A 6,474-nucleotide genomic window follows, 5' to 3' on the forward strand; every position below is an offset into this window, starting at 1 on the left:
GAGAACTCCATAGGCTCAAAGGTCACCTGGGCCACCCACGTCACTGTGGTGTAACAAGCCCGTGTGGAATGCCAGGGGGTCGTTCTGGTCGAAAAACCTTGGATTTGTCAACCGCTCAACCCTCCAAGCATCGTGACACACCCGAGCGGGCCAAGCAATGCGCCACCTCCCCGTCAGCACCCTGTGGTATCAGAGACCTCCCCACCCTTGGGTCTCATTCACGCAAACCCACACAAGGGCGTACGCAGACAACAGCCGTCTCTGATGCCCTTCTGATTCTCTGCGTTGGCATTTAGCTGCAGAAGTTGAGTGTGCGCGCGCGTATACTTGTGCCAGTGTGTGTGCGTGTGTTTGTTTGTTTCGGTGGGGCAGTGTGCAGCAGAAAGTGTGTGTGTGTGGGGGGGGGAGGGGGTTTGACGATGACAAGAGTTGTGGTGCAGATGTCCCCACAGCCAGCGGAGCCTCATGAATGGCAACTGTTGTGATGGTGACGGTGAAACGCGTTGGAGGCCTGGCCTACGCACTCCGGTCATCTGAATGGCTGGAATTCAACTTGGTCGAAAAGACAAGCTCATGCATGCAGACTGGAAACAATGTGCCCTCTTTATTACTGTCTCTCTCTCTCTCTCTTTCTATCTCTCTATCGCTCTTTATTCCTTGCCTTTGAACCATTCCCCCTCTGTAAACGTAGCTGTGATATTCATTGTGACGCAAATCGTTGACCACCAAATATTATGTAATAAACAAGACAAAGAAACATAAAAGCCAATTGATTCATTCTTGATAAAACATCAAATGAAGCAAATTATTCAGATTCTGTTGAAACAAAGGAACAAAGATTGATAGGAAGTCACGGGGTAATTGATTTGTAGTGGAAATGTTATGATTGATCTATTGATCAGCTGTCCGGTGCTCCGGCCCTTTTTAACAGCAGACATATGGCTTCACTCAGGGGACCATGACGCTGGGGCCTCAGAGGGACACACACACACACACACACACACACACCAAAGGTCCATCTATTTAACAATCCAACTATTGGGACAATGAGACAAAGGAGAGACAAGACCAGGCTGTCTCTTCAAGCTCCGTCCTATTAAACATCTGTTCTGCCAATCTAAGAAGTCGATGCTTCGTCAAACACATTTTTAGGCTCACAGACTGTTTACGTCTCTGAATGTATTGTCACGTATCTGCATTTTTCAGATGGAATAATGTCACTGATATTCAATTCACAAAAGACAGAAGGGGATATTACTGTATGTGTGCTGAAAGCTAATTTTCCAGATGAAAGTAAATCTTCCGCTGCTCAGCTTTCTCTAGATTTGCTTTCCAGTACTCTGTCAACATCAGATGCAACTGAGAGCACTGATTCCCAAAAGACACACACCACCATGTCCTACGATACGATTAGCTTTACCAAACAACAACCATGAATTTACAACAGCTTTACTAAATGTGCGACGCAAACTTATTCCATGAGGGTAAGATATTAAACATCTTGAAGTGCTGTGTGGTACCATGAGACCTTGCTTCACAGTGAAGTGGTCATCCAGACTACAGTGAAGTCCTTTATCCGGACTTTACAAACAAATAAATCACTGAGCTCTGACCCACACAGTCTCACACACGCACACACACACGCGCACAAATACACATACACGCACACACGCACACACACATACAGCGACAGACAGTAAAAGTCTGACGTGTCCCAAGAAAGACCAAGAAAAGGGTTCTTGTTTGAAGCAGGAAGGGGTTATTGTTCACTAGATGCCAGGGCGTGGGCATCCAGGCACAGATTAGCCACAGGGAAACATTATCTCTCTGGCTCGGCACAGTTTGGTCATCTAGGTACTTTATGTTCTGAGTGGCTCTTGTCCTCCAGAAGGAACAAAGTGCTGGCTTGTTGGAGAAACCCGGAGGGGTGAGTCCCTGCTCTCCTCCCACCTTCTCTCCTCCCTGCTTCCCCTGCTCTCCTCACCTCTGGCCCCCGGACCAACCGCAAGGCTGCCGGAGTTCAAGCCCGGCCACGTGTTGGCCATTACACTCCCACAATGACCTTGTTGAGCTCAACATTTAGAGTCTCATAAAAACATTATTGTCCAACTCCTGGGATCGTTTGTCCACGGCCACAAAGACACGGAGAAAACCAACATGTTAACCCCTCGGAGTTTTTGCGTAGGCACATTTTTCAGATTCTGCCCCTTCTCTGCCTCTCCGCCCAGCCACCCTCACAGCACCACATTGTGCCCACACTGACGTACTTCCCATCGATGCCCACATGCCACTCCTACACCAGCGCATTCAGATACGAAGAAGGCTGCCGGCCGAAATGCTGCCCCCATCAAACAGCCATTTTGTGTTTAGTACTCTAAAGAACAAAACCAACAGTAATATCCATTCTCAGTTTGCACACAACAATTTCAGCCTTTCTACTCCCAATGTATTGTCTTTTGGCCACTAATGTTCCTGCGTATCATCTATTCATCTGTCTGTCCGTCTCTGCTTCCCTTATTCAGATGCGTAACTATGGACCCATAACAGCTAAAAGTCCCCTAATGGTCATTTAGTCTCTAAATATGTCCTTTTCACATTGGCTGGGTGCATGTACCTGCTGAGTGAATGGGCAAGGTCGTGCCAGCCTATTAGCCATATTAAAAACCAACCCATTATGGTAATTGGGGAGGTCTAATGCATGTACAGGTTGCTTAGCGCCCATGTATTAGCTCTGATAGATGACTCAGTGATTAGCATTGAAAGGTACATTGTCGTGCAGCAATGCCAGTTGCCCCCATGCTTGCCGTCCTCTGATCCGGTCTCTCACTGCGGCGACCTCTACTGTGGACAATTAGGTCAGTTATGCATGTCCCTGACCAAATGTTTGCTGCTGGGAATCAGAGTGACCGCTATGGACAAGGGCATTCGTTATTCACTGTGACAATGACAAAGAAAAGTGACTTTTTTTTTTTTGAGGGCTGGAAAACATATTTAATTTACATTTGGCCGTCAGGACATAATTGTGGTTATAAATTAGGGAAGACACATGTCGCCTCCTCATTACCTAAGCTAACAAAAGCGGACTGTAAATACTGGGTTCTGATGATCTACGACAACACACCCACATAGTCAAAAGAACAATACACGCCACATTTTTAATTATCACATTTAAATAAAATTAAGTAATTAGTACTGCTCAACATATTTCTGGTCTTTTTTTTACAGTGAAGAATCAACATTTTATTATTAGTTATGCAAATATCTCAGAATTCAAAAAGCAATACAAATTTGAAATGGAAAATATGGGAGGGAGGTGGCAAGAACCCTCGGTCATCCTGATGAGCGTTAATATTAAACTACAAGTTTTTCATTTAGAAATCCATAAGGGAAATGCTTTGCCTTGAGTATATCCAAATCACATTTCATTACATTTTACCATCTGTCCTGAACCACCAGCACCCTTCCCGATCCCCGTTTCACTCCCAATCCAGAGCTCCCGTGCCCTGCTCTATGAGCGGCCCTGAATGGGTCTCTCAGGGAAGGGAGCACATTCTCCTTTCATCCCCTCTTAGAGGACAAACATCAGTCCCATCACGCCGCCCATCCATATTCATGAGGCGCTTATAAATATCTGATAGCAGCCTCGCTACAGCTGTTTAGCTGGGAGAGCATCGTAAAGCGTCTCACACGCACACACACACACCCACACTCACACACACTTTGACCGGACACACGTTTACATTTTGCAAATTGTTCTTTCTTTTACACACACACATCCACTGGGCGGAGGCCAGATATCGGCCCCACATCTCCCAGTAGTTCTACCTACCTGGCCCCCTGATAGCATCGGCTCATTGAAGGGCTATCGCTCTCTCCCGTTCTCTCTTGCATGGCTTTAATTAAAGCGTAAATGTGACTACAAAATGAGAGAGGAATCCCTAAGTGCCGTATTTACCTTCTCTCTGACAGGGCTCATGCTTATCAGTGAGGCGAGAGTATACTGGAGCCAAGAGACAGAGACTTCTCAAAGGCCTGAGTAATCGCTCAGGCCCCTCTGCCTCAATCACACACACACACACACACACACACACACCTACACACAGAGAAACACTTCTCAGCCTCAGCGTCACCCGTCTTGTGACGCCTCTCTCCCGGTTTTGATACACGTGGAATACGAATGCTTCACATTGGTTCTCATCAATTGCAGGACGTTCAATGATCTAATGAAACATACATGTAAGTACCTAAATCCACGCGTGTGACACCCCATTAAGACAAAACAACATAACAGTTTGTGAAAGGGAAATGTCCTGTGTTCAGTCATGTGGCGATAGTGAGTCATGCTAATTCTTCTTCTATTAATTCCAAACAAACAACGACTTTTCACTGTTGCTGGAACATTTCACTTTCTGTGTGCCAGAGGATTTGTTGTCCCTGGAAAATTGTAATTGACACCCAGGTGTTTAGAACAGGGAGTGCAAACGCACATAAAACTAGTATAATTTGTATCACTAATGTGTTTCATGGAAAAAGCAACCCAAATTTATTAAATGGTAAATGTAATGAGGAGCAGAGTGGCATAATAATTCACTGTGTGTTCATCTCTATGCGCATTCACATTCATTTCATCCATTGCTAGCATACAAATATTGATTACAGCAGCTTTAAATCAAGCATGTCTTTAAAAAAAATGTATCTTTATGCGAGATCAAAAGCTGTCTTGCATTTTTATATGTATGAAGAAGAGCCTTGCAGGAATTTACAATGCAAAATCCTTGAGAGAGGAAAACAGAAGGGGGCTTTCTCTTTTCCAGATTAGAACGGCGATATGAACACCTCCCTATCAATGTCTGCTCGTGGCTTCCTAATCACATTCCTGCAACTGATACTGAGACAGAAACGGGACGTGAGAGGGAGGGTGCATGAGCAAGAAGAAGGGAAAGGAGAGAGAGAGAGAGGCAGCTAAAGGCACAATCTTGGAAATCAAATGGCACAATCCACTGCATGCTTAGTGTGGCAGAGACAGAGCGACAATATTCAGAGGTGACATTGCAATCAGCGGACAAGACTGGCACGGGTTTCTGCACTTTCAGAACTGTATAGAAGCCCCAAAACTGCACTTGTGAAGAATATTTATGGTGTTACTTTTCTTTTGATTCCTCTCTTTTTATTTTTTATGACTGATACCTAACCCCTCCAGTTGCTCGTCTTCCCCTCCAACTAATTAGAAACATTAGAATTGCTGATGCCGGCAAGAAAAGAAAAAATACATTTTGCTTCGGTCTTGAAGAATATCTTTGTTCTGTTTCCAATACAAATAGAAGGATATTTAAATATTGCTGTGTGGCTGTGGAGGAGAGAGAGAGAGAGAGAGCTTGAGTGTGCATCTATGCGTTGAGCCGCGATTGGTTGTGCACACGGAAGGATGAGGAATTGTGTGAGTCGTGTATGTGTGTGCGACGCTGTGTCTGTTCCCAAAGGGTATTTCTGTTCCTTGTGTGGAGTACAGTTAAAGTGAACAATAGGCAGCGCTGCACTGCTCCCTGTGCAGCAGCATGAAACTACAGATCATCAACTAAAGACGTGGAGGAATCTGGATTCTACGACTACCTCACTTTTGAAATTTGGTCAAAGATGGTGCAAGCTCTTAGCTCTTAGTCTCAAAAGGTCCTGAAAATCAACGGCAGACCAAAATGAAGGCCCACAAGTTGAACCAGATAGGCCAGTGGCTTGAACCACGACATGGAAGAGACAACATAATGCATTCAGTTGAACGGTGCACTGCCACAGGTGCATTAGTACGTTTCACAAGTCAGCCATTCAAACAAAAGGACAAAATAAAGGAGGGGAATAATGATAACAACACATACAATTAACAGGAAATACATCAGAAGAACGGGTGCAGCAATATTAAATTACACTTAAGCAGATGAGGAGGAGGAAATTGAAGCGTAACAGAAGTGGATTTTTTTTTTTTTTTAAGAAAAGGAAAAACAAGAAAAGAGGAGAAAATGTAAACAGAAGGTGGAGAATTGAACAGAGAAAGGGGGGGGGAGGCTGAAGCTAGCTAGCTTTCCTCATTAGCCATGCAGAGCATCTTGGCTCTGCTCCCACACCTCCCAGCTCATCATCGCCTGGGCCCTGGCTGCCAGCGCACCCCCGCCACCACGAGCCATCCCTCCCCTTCCAGCCCCTATAATCACACCCGCAATCGCAGCCCCTAATTAGGTTAATTAATTTGTATCAGCCCTTGTAGGGACTTGGCTGATGAGGCAGTCGTAATAGTGCCAGCGATGGGGCCCCCTGCAAAATAAAAAAAGAGAAGAAAAATAGAAAAGATAAAGAGGAGAATAAGATCTGATGCAAGCCTGTCAGTGACAAGACAGGACTATAAACCACGGGGTCACGTTTACCTCTTTTCTCCCCTCTAACCCAACACGTCCCTTCCCCCTGCTCTTATTATCCAACAGGGGT

This window comes from Pseudoliparis swirei, chromosome 22 (genome assembly GCF_029220125.1).
Source record: "Pseudoliparis swirei isolate HS2019 ecotype Mariana Trench chromosome 22, NWPU_hadal_v1, whole genome shotgun sequence".
In the NCBI taxonomy this organism is placed as follows: domain Eukaryota; kingdom Metazoa; phylum Chordata; class Actinopteri; order Perciformes; family Liparidae; genus Pseudoliparis; species Pseudoliparis swirei.